The following is a 13183-nucleotide window of genomic DNA, read 5'->3' as shown; positions in this document are numbered from 1 at the left end:
TGAGTTGCATGAAAAAAATCATAGTGGAGTGAAGCCCTATGATTGTAAGCAGTGTGGCAAATCCTTTGCTAGGTTCAGTGACCTTCACAGACATGGAATAGTACATACTGGAGAGAAGCCCTATGCATGTAAGCAGTGTGGCAAAGCCTTTTCTAGATCCATTTACCTTCAGATTCATGGAAGAATGCACACTGGAGAGAAGCCCTATGAATGTAAGCAGTGTGGCAAAGCCTTTGCTACATCCCCTCAGCTTCACAGACATTTAAGAATACATACCAGAGAAAAGACCTATGAATGTCAAAAATGAGAAAAAGTTTTGCCTCATCCTGTCTGCTTCACACACATTAAAGAAGAGATACTGGGTTGGGGATGTGGCTCAAGCGGTAGCGCGATCGCCTGGCATGCGTGCGGGTGGGGTTCGATCCTCAGCACCACATACAAACAAAGATGTTGTGTCCGCCGAAAAGTAGAGAATAAGTATTAAAATTCTCTCTCTCTCTCTCTCTCTCTCTCTCTCTCTCTCTTTCTCTCTCTCTTTCTGTCTCTCAAAAAAAAAGAGAACAGATACTGCAGAGAAATTGTATGCATGAAATCAATTGGTAGACTTTGTTATTACAGTTTCACTCATATACATGTAGAACGTTATTGGAGAAAAATCATTTTAATGTAAAATCTGGTAAATCAATGTTCCATGTCATCCTCAAAGATAAGAAAAAGCTCACACTGCTGAAAATGTGTGTGTGTGTGTGTGTCTGTAAGAGAGAAAAAGAGAGACTGGGGATTATGTCTGGTTGTGCTCTACACTGAGCTACATTCCAGTTACTTTTAATTTTGAGACAGGGACTTGCTGCATTTCTTAGTGTCTTCCGAAGTTGCTGAGGCTAGCCTCCAACATGTATCCTTCAGAATCCACCTCTCAAGTCTCAGTATTTAAAGGCAAACACCACCCCTTCCAACTGAATAACTCTTTAAATGTAAAAAATATCACAAATCATTCCATTTTCCCTGTTGTCTTCAAAGCCATTTTATTCAAATTGAAAAAAATAATCACTCTGTGGGGGATCTTCTACATCCTGTCAGCTTCCCATCCAGCCCTGTTTTCATTTTCATATATGAAAACCCTCCCGGAGAGAAGCCCTGTGAGTGTGAGAATGTGGGAAATCTTCTAGTTTTCTCAGTATTTTACTAAGGAATGGGAAGATTCTTTTGGAATAAAAGGTATAAATACTATGCAAGTAAGAAATATAAAGGGTTCAGCTGTTCTAGTTTTGTTCAGTTGTATGAAAGGACGCATACTGTAGAAAATACTGAGGATAAGCCATGTGGGGCAGTATTCAGCTTTCAGAATTTTCCTCAAAGTTGTAGAGAATTCACATCTGGGAAGATCCTTTTACTCTCTTTAAAAATTGTTGTAAGACTTTCAACTTTCCAGGTCCCTTTGAACAGCATTGAAGAAATCACACTAGAGAAAAGCCCTGTATATAGAAATGTGGTCGGACCTTTGCTTGTTTCAGATCCATTTGAACTTGTACAGACTTGGGGAAATTTTTATTTTATTTCATTTTTTTAGATTTTTTTTAAGAGAGAGTGAGAGAGGAGGGGGGGAGAGGGGGAGAATTTTTAATATTTATTTTTTAGTTCTCGGCGGACACAACATCTTTGTTGGTATGTGGTCCTGAGGATCGAACCCAGGCCGCATGCATGCCAGGCGAGCGCGCTACCACTTGAGCCACATCCCCAGCCCTATTTTATTTCATTTTATTTATTTCTTTTGAGAAAACCACTGTAGGTGTGTAAAAAGGTTTGTGCCTTCATTTCTTTTTTTATCTATTCAGAAGTAACAAAAATGCACCCTGGGATGGAGAGGAGCTTTGCATCAGCATGAAGATTTGAAAGCAACATGTTTTTCTGGGTTAAATCTCTCTTATTGTTAGTTTCCATTTTCCTGTATTTTAAGTCTTTTCTATCTAATATTTCATTACATATTCTGTATGTTAGTTTAGGCCTCTCCACTCCAGCCTTTGGTAGATTGGTGAAATGTCTCTTCTGAACTTCCTTCCTCTCTTTCTTTGTTCAGATTTCACCCAGGAGTGCTCCACCACTGAGTTTCTCCACAGTGTTTTTAATTGTTATTTTTTGAGATGGGGTGAGGCTGGGAGCTGGGACCATAGGGATGTGTCTGTTTACCCTGTAGCTGGCCTATTTCTTTTCCCTGATTGCTTATTGAGCTGTGGATGACTCTGGGACCCCACTCTTGTCACTTGTGCTTGTTCTAAGTCTCATGTATTGTGCTGTATGTAGGCACGTTAAAGAGCATTATGATATCATGTCATTTGTGTATATTGCTTGGAGAGGCACTTTCTCAAAACATGTTTTGCCCTATGGTTGAGTTGCTTTCTCTTTTCTTTCCCCAGTTCTGACGACACAATCCTGCCTTGTGCATGCTAGGCAGGCATTCTAGCACTGAGCACTCCTATAGCTAAGGTGGTGAGTTTGTTGTTGCTGTGTGTGGACCCCAGTGATTACCATATCAGCAGATGCAGCTCTGCAGGTGTTTCCTCCACAATTGCAGATGGTCTCTTCCTTCTTAAAGGTCTTTTATGCCAGTGAATTTTTTAAAAAACTTCATCCAACTTAACTTTTCTCCCCATCAATAATACTTAGGTGGAATATTCCAGAAAACCCAGGCTTGATTTCTCTCTGTGTTTAGAGTAGCTCAATAGCCCTGGGAAAATTGTGTGCTGATTTTCTTAATACACACCACATGACCAAAGGCTTGGTAAGAAGCATCACAGTCTGATGTCCTAATATAGTTGCCCTCCCTTCCCCACCAAAGAATCTTAAATAAGCTTCTTGAGAGACCTTCACCATAATCTTTCAACAGAATATCAGGAAAAGATTTTGCAAAAATCTCAATGTGGGTTATAACACAGACTTCTGTTTTTGTGTTAAAGCTTAGAAGACCTCTGAACAATCTTGCAATTTATACACAAACGCTTTCTGTGAACAAAACAAAACAAAAAACACCTTTATGTATACCCCTACAAAAAATATACACCTCCATCCCTGTCACACTGGGTGTAAATGAAGATCAGTGAAATTCCAAGCAGTGATCTAAATTTTTAGGTGACACCCCTTAGAACTCTGCATCTAATAGTCTGCTCCTGGAACATTCCTTGGGTGTCTAGCCTCATGTGCCCTACATCATTGATGGAGCTACAGCCTCCAACCAGGTGATGTTGTGCAGTACATGATGTGGAGAGGGCTGTTTCTGCTCAGGCTAAAGAATTCAATGACCTGTCCTATGCACTCAAAGCATCCTGAGCAAAACCTCACCCACAACCTATTCAGGAATCATGGATCTTGTGTGATCATTGCTAAGAGTTCCTTACATACTTGTGTTCAAATTTTTAAGGTAACCAACATGCCAACGATGGGGTGATTGTCACTGCTATCTCTGTTGCTGGCCTTTTGCTGAGTGTCAGTGTTCATTTGGAAAGGAAAGCCAATAGAGTGTGCTGTGGCACTTCTGTTTTTAATAAATACAGCTTAAGCCATTCAGGATTACTGTAAACTGTCTTTCCACCTAATGAGACAGCGTGGCAATTTCCTAGTTTTACATCTTTGATTTAGTAGAAATATTGCATACTGGTGTAGGAGTACTTGATGCAATCTGGACTTCTTTGTAAGGAGTTCATTTGAAAGAGCAGAATTTGCAGGCTTGCTCCTGGGCAGTGTGAGGAACTGGAGTGAATGCAACTGTCCTAGGGTGCCGGCATTCTTTGTAGGAATTCAGTCTTGGTGAGTATGTGAGTGCAGGAATCAGACTCCTAAGAGGGCTACAGAATCTTCTGACAGGATGTGCCTACCACTTTTGGTTAAGAGTCTTGGCATGTGGACTGACATGTGGATGGCCACCTTATGATGGGTTTGGGTTTTTAGGAGAGCAAGTAGTGAGAATATATAATGATTAAATGACAATTAAAATATTCTGTGTCATACTGAAGACATGATTTGGGGGCCAAACATGATAACAAGTCACCTCTTGGACCTTTAATCACATATTTTCCTTTCATATATGCACTTTGTCACAAACTTTTGTAGTGTGATGCTTATGTGAAACAAACTGAGATGAATATGGAGAGCTTTATTTAATGGTACAGTGTACTAGAAGTTTTAAAGATTTGCAGCAGACTTAAATTTCACTCTTGTTAAAATTGTATGAAAGACTGTGAAATCCTCAAAATTCTTGTGAATTCCCTGGTTCTGTGATATACACCTGAAATCCCAGTTGCTCAAGATTCTTAGGCAGTAGGATTTTGCTTTCTTTTCATTTTTTTTAAAGAGAATTTTTATTATTTTTTAGTTTTCTGTGGACACAACATCTTTAATTTATTTTTATGTTGTGCTGAGGATCAAATCCAGTGCCCCACGCATGCCAGGTGAGCACACTACAGTTTGAGGCCATGTCCCTAGCCCATTTATTCACTTTTTAAAAAAAATTATTTCTTACTTGTCGGTGGACATTTATTTATTTAATTTTATGTCATCCTAAGAATCAAACCCAGTGCCTCACACATGCTAGGCATGTTGTCAACTACTGAACCACAACCTTATTAAAAGTGTTGTGATTTGTAAGGTGACTTACCTGGATTACAAAGAGTAAAGAACTCAGTGCGACGCTGTCTCTAAAAAACTAACTCAAATAATAAATTAAAAATAAGGCTGGGAGGTTGCTTAGTGGTTGTGTCCACAAGTTCAATTCCCAGTACCTCCAAGAAAAATACATTAGGAACCAAGATTTAATAAACTGTCTTATGGATGGATGGGCTTGTCCATTATACTGTTTTCTTCTTTGGATTCTCAGGCATGGTTTACTAATTTAGGAACTCTGTAAAATTTACCAATTCAATAAAAAGCAAGTATATGTTTTTAAAAAATAATAATATAGCAAGGTCCATAAGGGGCAGCTTCCTGCTCTAGGAACCCTCAGTGATTGGTAGTCATCACAAGTGGCCATAATGTCCTTATCATAAAGAGTTTGTGGAAGCTTCTGTTGTGCAGGAGTTTCTGAAGGTGCTAAAAGTGCCTGTGTTTTCAGAGAGTTGGTGGCGGAATTCCATATGGAGGTCTCTGATTTATACATGATGTAATTGGGGAGCTCAAGTGAAACTGATAAGTGCAGAACACATTGCCACATGGTCCCATGCAGTCTAAGAGGTGTCAGATATTCTTGTCTTTAAGAAGTGTATCAAGGACACTTGGAGGTGGAAGTCAGCAATTTAGGATGTGCTCTTGCAAAAACATGATGCTGTGAGTCTCTGCTCAGGTCACTTGTGAAAAGCTGATGAGTAGTCTGAAAATTTATTTGGTGCTGTTAGTGATAAGGGCAATTTGCATTAGAATGCTATTGAAATAGAGAAAACAGAAAATATTAGCCAAATCTGAGGCAAAAATATATACCAGTTGTTAATTAGATAGGATTAGTAATTTTCATTATATTTGGTATTGAGCATAAATACTTAGACATGGAGCCACATCAAATTAGCAGTAATGTACCCCAGGCAAAAGTTGAGATAGAGAATATCTGTGTTTCTGTAGTTGGCATTTCATTGATTCTCTGTGATTATCAGTGACTGTGTTTAAAGATTTCAGGATGCCTAGATATAATTCTGATTTTTCAATATTTAACAAATTGGAAAATATTAGACTATTAAATATTCTGAGAAGCACATCACATTTTATTGGAAATGTTAGTTTCCATACATTTTGTTTTAACATATCAAAAAACATATGAAGTAATTTAATTGTAAATTGATGATGTTTACTTTATTTATTTATTTTTGTTACTTGGTATTGCTGCGACCAGTGTGGCCAAAGTAGTAGGTTCTGGCAAGGCTTATGGGAGATTGGAAGAAGTAAAGAGTAACATGCAGAACTTGAAGATAGAACAGTTGGGATCAGGTGGAGCACTCCTCTCTAATGGAGCAGCAGGTCTAAAGTATTACACCAGCAATCTTTATTATATATATCTCATTAATCAGATTGAAGAGTATGCAAGCATTATTGTTTGTATTCATGAAATTTACACAGTTAGCAACAGTATGCAGCTATTTCTTCCATTACATTCCACAGTTGCAATGCACAATGTTATGAGCACTATGCAGGTCTCAAGAAAGTCCATCATTTAAGGTTACTAGTTTCTGGGCAGATCCAGGAGCAGTAGAACTGGTGAAACATTGTGGTTGTCTTAGCCAGGAAGTTCCTTTATTCCCAGGAGCTGTGTGCCTGAGAATAAGTTCACAGCTGAGAAGACTCTCACAACAGAGTTACCCTCATGGAGAGCATTGCCATAGCAACCAGACATCCTATACTTTTGCATAGAAACCTTCCCAGTCACTGAACATGGAACTACCATGAAGTCATCAGAGACCCCAATCTCAGACACTTGTCTCCCAATCACTGTCACTGGTCTCCTCAGGGGATTGAACCCACGTCTGCTTTACCACTGAGCTACACCCTCACCAAAATTACCTTCATTTTTTTTTTCTAGAGACAGTGTTGGACTCTGTTGTCCAAGATGACCTCACACTAATCTTCAACTGGAGCAATGTGGTCTCTGAACCTTTACCCCAATGGCAGTCACATTTGCAGGAAACTCAGTTGAAGTAGTTAAGTTAAAGTAATGACAGTTTAACTTAGGTATATAAGTTGTGACTACTGTTTCCAAACCCATTCTACCAAGCCTGGTAGAAATTTTCAAGTCCTTTTTTTTATGTCTCTAGATCATAAGAAAAATTATTTTTTTTTCAAATTTTCACAGAAGTACCAATATCACACAGACCCTAAGTACTTGGTAATGAGTGTGGGGCCCATGAGGAACTTGTTGGAATTGTGTGAATACAATCTACTTTCTTATTTGTCTTTCTATTTTCTCTCTATCACTCTCTTTTTAGTACAACGGGATCTTTCTTACAAAAGAAATATATATATACAGAGAATTTTTAATATTTAATTTTAGTTTTCAGTGGACACAACATCTTTATTTTTTAATTTTTTTATGTGGTGCTGAGGATCGAACCCAGCACCCCGCACATGCCAGGTGAGCGTTCTGCTGTTTGAGACACATCTGCAGCCCAGACAAGGGGTTCTTAACCACTAGGCCACATCCCCAGATGCACCATTATATTTTCTTTAGAGACAGTGTCTTGGTGAGTTGCTTAGACCATGGCTAAATTCCTGAGACTGTATTTGAACCCATAATCCTGTCTAACCCTCTTGGGCCAGTGGAATTACAGATGCATTCCACTGCACCTGGTGCTTTTTCTTTTTTGATACAGGGTTTCACTAAATTTCTGGGGCTGACCTCAAACGAAAGATCTTCCTGACTCAGGCTCCTGAGTCTCTAGCATTATAGATGTGAGCCACAACAAGTGCCTTTTTTATGCATCTGTTTATTTGTTGCAGTACTGGGCATTGGGTTCATTACCACTGAGCTGCATCCTCTCTCAGCCTTGCTACCTGTTTCAAGGTAAGCATTATTGTTTTTACTTTTGTTGACAAAGGACTGAATCCACATCAGATTGTAGACAGACATGAACTGAGGGCACCCCTTCGTTTTCACTTCTTGGAGGCCTCACTTCACGTGGACTCACATTCAGTCCTGAGCTTGATGAATGTTTATTTCTCACTGAATTATCAGTGCTCAAGTCTAGGGAGAGTTACTGTGAAGCAATATGTTTCTAGCGAAATGGTAAGAGCATCACTACTCAGGCTTTTTTCTTAAATCTTATTGTATATAATGGATTTATTTTTTGAATTTTTTAACATTTATTTTTTAGTTCTTAGCGGACACAACATCTTTGTTTGTATGTGGTACTGAGGATCGAACCTGGGCCACACGCATGCCAGGTGAGCATGCTACCACTTGAGCCACATCCCAGTCCTATAAGGGATGTTTTGGGATAGGAAATCATCAATTGAATGAATTGTAAAATCTATGAACTTGTTTGTAAAAGACTTAAAATCTTCCTGATGCATTTAAATTGAAATTCTTTTAGATTTTCTCATTTCAAACATTTTCTCAATGAAAATGACACTTCTGATAAGGCACACAAAATTTTCGTGGCACTGGGGCACACACTCTAATTCTAGCTGCTCAAGAGGCTGAGGCAGGAGGATCATGAGTCAAAGGTCAGACTGGAGAAGTGAGCAAGGTTCTATGTCAAGATCAGTACAAGGGACTGAATGGTAGAGTGCTTTCCCAGCATGTGTGACCTCAGCCTGGGGTGGAGTGACATGCGGAATGTCCGCTAATTAAGTACAATTTAGTCTGTGTGTGTGTGTGTGTGTGTGTGTGTGTGTGTGTGTGTGTTTGTGTGTGTTGAGTTTCAAGATACTTAAAAATATTTCAATTTTTAAAAGCTTTTGACATTTTGTGCCACAAAACTGTATTCATATATTGTATATATATATATAAAACTTTGTATGTATTCATGTATATTATAAAACACATATGTTTATGTAATGATACATGTCCTAGATGATAATTGGGGACACTATCATTTTAGAGGAATCCAGATGAGATGTGGCAGCAGATTTCCCTTTTCTGTGTCTTCAACTTGAATTACGCTCAGCAGTGAATTAACATAATGTGATTAAATATGGATACATGTATCCCAGGCAGTGAGCATGAGGCGATAACTACAGAGTGATTCAGCCAACCAGAATCAGGTGTTTCAGTGTTAGATGTACCCCGAAAAGACTGAAGGGGACTATCATTATCAGTTGGGCGAAGCATAGGAAGGCCTCCTTGTTCAGTGCAGGCTCAATAAAAGGATCAGTGTGATCATTTTGATATAAATTCACAGTTGTCTTAAGGTGTTCCTCCTCTTGTTTTCTAAGAAGAGAAAACATATCTTGTTACCCAGGGTATGAATGTGTGATCACTTAGCCACTGAGCATTTTTTTATATTTTATTTAGAGACAATGTCTCTTGAGTTGCTTGGGATCTCTACAAGTTGCTGAGCCTTGCTTTGAACTTGCATTTTGACACATCATATATAGATGTAGTATAACTTCTCATTCTTCTGGTTGCACATTGTGTAGAGTTACACCAATCCTGTTATCATATATGTACAGAGGATAATAGTGTCTGATTTATGATACTCTCAGTCCTATCCCTGATCACCCTCCCCTCCTACCACTCCCCTCTGTCTAATACACAGTACCTCTATTCTTCCCCAGCCCACCCTCTGTGCCTTCCTCTGAATTAGCATCTGCACATCAGAGAAAACATTTGGCCTTTGATTTTTGGGACTGGCTTATTTTGTGCAGCATGATATTCTCCATTTCTATCTATTTACTAGCAAAGACTATCATTTTATTTTTCATTAACTGAGAATATTCCATTGTGCGTGCGTATCCATTTTCTTTATTTATTTGTCTGTTAATGGCATCTAGATTTGTTCTTTTAAAAAGCCATTGATTCACTGATAGATTATTTTAATAATACTCAATAAGTCTCACATGTTGTTAAATCTTCATGACTTTAATAATTGTTTTGTGAAAGCAAAATAAAGATTTATGAATAGATTTTTAAATTTGAAAAAAGAAAACTGTACACCACAAATTGATCTAAAAGTTCTATGTAGTCTCCTCACTTGGGTAGACATTGAGAAGCTCCCAAATTCCACATACATTTGTGATAAAAACCAAAACTGTGAACCACTCTTAAAATGCATGAGAAAATTCTGTGGTTTAATGATGAACCAAATGAAATTCCATTCTTTTTAGGATTGGGAGTCATCTCATGAAAAAGTTAAGAAAAGTTCATTTCTGTTTTGCTAAAAAATACTAAGATTTCTACTTGGCCTGATAGCCTGTTTAAACTTGTTTGAAATTCCTGCCTGGGCTTTGAACTCACCCATACCTGTCTGTTTTTGACAAGGTAACAACCCTCCCTAAAACCCCAGGAGCACCTCATAAATTCTGATGTTGGAATCTCAATTTACTCCCTACCATGAAACATTAAGCCATGTAGATTATTAACCTGCTATCTGCCTTTGTATTATGCTTGCCAGAATTCTATTAGCTGTAAATTCCCAAGGCACTTCTCCACCATTGTAACATTTGGAGCTATAAAACCTTTCACCTGAAGAGCTGGGGTGCTGATCTGTATGCTAGCTTTGGGAGAGACAGCCGCTTGTGGACTGCTTTTGTCTACACAATACAAGCTTGCTTTAGTTTGATTTAAAATTGGAGTTGGTGATCTTTTCATTTCATCCTGGTTCAACATTAACACAGTGACATCAATGTTCACTGAAAAACTACAGTGATCAAGCCATGAAGCTGTAGCATGAGAACAGATTCCTATAAACGAATGGAAATATTTGAAGATTGGATGATGAACACATTTGTGAGTAATTCATTTTAGCAATCGGATTGCAACCATCAATGAGGAAAGAAGTGTTTTTTAAAAAGTTTCTAGGAAAGTTAAATGTTCATCTGCAATAGGATGAACCTGGAGCCCCAGCATCAGTCACACATTAAACACACAGTCATCTATGATCAACAAATACGTGAATAAAAGGTTGCCATCTTTAGGAATTAGAGAAATACAAGTGAAAACTACACTGAGATTCTATCTCACTGCAGTCAGGATGACAATTATCAGGAACACAAGTAAATATAAATAAGAATGGGAAGGAAAAGCCAAACTCATAAATTGTTGGTCAGACTGAAAATTGGTGCAAGGACTCTGCAAAGCAGTAGGGAGATTCCTTAGAAAACTTGGAATGGAACTAGCATTTGACCCAGTTATCCGACTCCTTAGCTTATACCCCCCAAATTAAAATCAGCATAGTTCAGTGATACAGGCACATCAATGTTTATAGCAACTGAATTGACAATACCTAAAGTATGGAATGATACTGAGGGCCATTGCCAAGTAGGAATGACGCATCAAAATTTCCTTGCCAGTGTACCCCATGTTAAATGGACTTGCCTTGGAAATTCGCTGTGACATTGCATGTGTGTTTGAGAAAGGTGACCCTGCTGAAAGACCAGGGTGGATCCAGGTTTAGGGTGTATCCTGCAGGTTTTAGGAAGTATCTCCCTCCTTGGGTTCAGGGCGTTCCCGGTTTAAGACAAATTTAGGGTTTAGGATTTAGGGCAGTTCCAAGTTTAAGATTATTCCTGCTGGGAATAGGGCGTATTCTGATGCCTGAGTTCCCATTGAGTTCTCATGGAATTCAGAAAGTATTTGGGACGTGAATTGGGTGGCAGAACTTGGATTTCCCCAGAACATATTTCTACAGGGCTCGTTTGAGTTCGGGAATAAAGAATTGCTATTTGAATCTACAAAGCTGTGAGTGCCTTGTGATCTTGTGCCCAGCCAGACTGCGGCAAGCCTAGATGCCCTTGAACAGAATAATGGAGAAAACACACACACACACACACACACACACACCCACACACATTAGAATATTACTCCAAATAAGAATGAAATATGCCCTTGACTGGTAAATGGATGAACGTGGAGTCTATCATGCAAAGTGAAAGAAGCCAACCCTCAAAAACCAAAGGCTGAATGTTTCTACATATACGTGGATGGTTACACACAACCAGGGAAGGTGGGGACACAAAAAATAGAAGTCTATTGCTTTAGACTAAAGAGAAAGAAGGGAAGGCAGAAGGGGAAGAGTGAAGAAAGCAGATTTTATGGGTCATCAGTTTCCTATGTTTCTTTTTGAATACACAACCAAGGTAACTCCACGTCATGTTCATCCACAAGACAGGGATGCTACTTAGAATAAGTTATAGCCAATTTATGCATAAAGGGTCAAAATACACTCTAGTATCATGTGTATCAAAAGAGAACAAATTTAAAAAGTGAAAAATACACTCGTGGAGCATTCAGAAATGAAAATACTAAATATACTAGAACTCTCAGGGCAAAAATGAGAGGAAATTTTGATGCTCTTGAAAGAGAATAACATACCTTAGAAATTGCATTAAACCAAATAAAGGAAACAAATTATGAATACTTGTTCATTGTTTCTTCTTTCTTTCTTTCTTTCTTTCTTTCTTTCTTTCTTTCTTTCTTTCTTTCTTTCTTTCGTTCTTTCTTCTCTCTTTCTTAATGAAGATAAAACCCATGGACATTTAAGCACTAAGCCATATCTCCTGCTATTCTTTATATTTTATTCAGAGACAGGGTCTCATGGTGTTGCTCAGGGCCTTGCTAACTTGCAGAGCCTGGCTTTGAACTCATAGTCTTTCTGGTCCAGCCTCCTGAGCCACTGGAATTATGGGCATGTACCACCTCACCAGTAAGAACAGAAAATTTGACATAAAGAATATCTCCTCCAATTTTTAAAAGAACATGAGAACAGTTTCTCTATTTAACCATCCCAAAATGTATGTGTACATCAAAATATAATTAATACATTATTATAGTTATTATAATTATACATACAAGTTTTTGTGAAAAAAATTATAATTTTTTATTTGTTTAATTAGTTGTACATGACATTAGAGTGCATATATGAAGTTTGATATATCATACGTGGATGGGATATTGTTCTCTTTTTTCTGTGTGTACATGTTGCAGAATCATATTAGTCACGTAATCAAATATATAATATAGTAATGATGTCTGTTTCATTCTACTACTATCTTTCCTGTCCCCATATCCCTCTCCGCTTCCTCCCATCACTTCCCTCAACCTAATCTAAGGTAAAACTATTCTGCCCTAGTGCCCCATCACTCCTGAATTAGCATCTGCATATTAGAGAAAACATTGCTCTTTGGTGTTGTGGGATTGTCTTATTTCACTTAGCATGATATTCTCCAACTCCAACCGTTTACTAGCAAACGCCATAATTTTAGTCTAGTTTCAACCTGACTGATATTCCATTAATTATATATACCACATTTTCTTTATCCATTGATCTTTGGAGGGACACCTAGGTTGGTCCCTAGTCTAGTATATTGATCTGGTATAAACATTGTTGTGGCTGTTAAAAAGATTATACATGTGAAAATATTTAAAAAAAACACAGCAAGTTGCTGAGCAGGAGAAAACATTTCACATTACATATTTAATTATTTCCTAGTATCCAGAGTATAAAAGAAACTCTAGTGTATCTGTAATAAAATGATTGACAAATTCAAATTGAAT

Source organism: Spermophilus citellus (genome assembly GCF_964194105.1).
Source record: "Spermophilus citellus genome assembly, chromosome: X".
NCBI classification, from domain to species: domain Eukaryota; kingdom Metazoa; phylum Chordata; class Mammalia; order Rodentia; family Sciuridae; genus Spermophilus; species Spermophilus citellus.
This window is presented reverse-complemented; position numbering follows the sequence as displayed.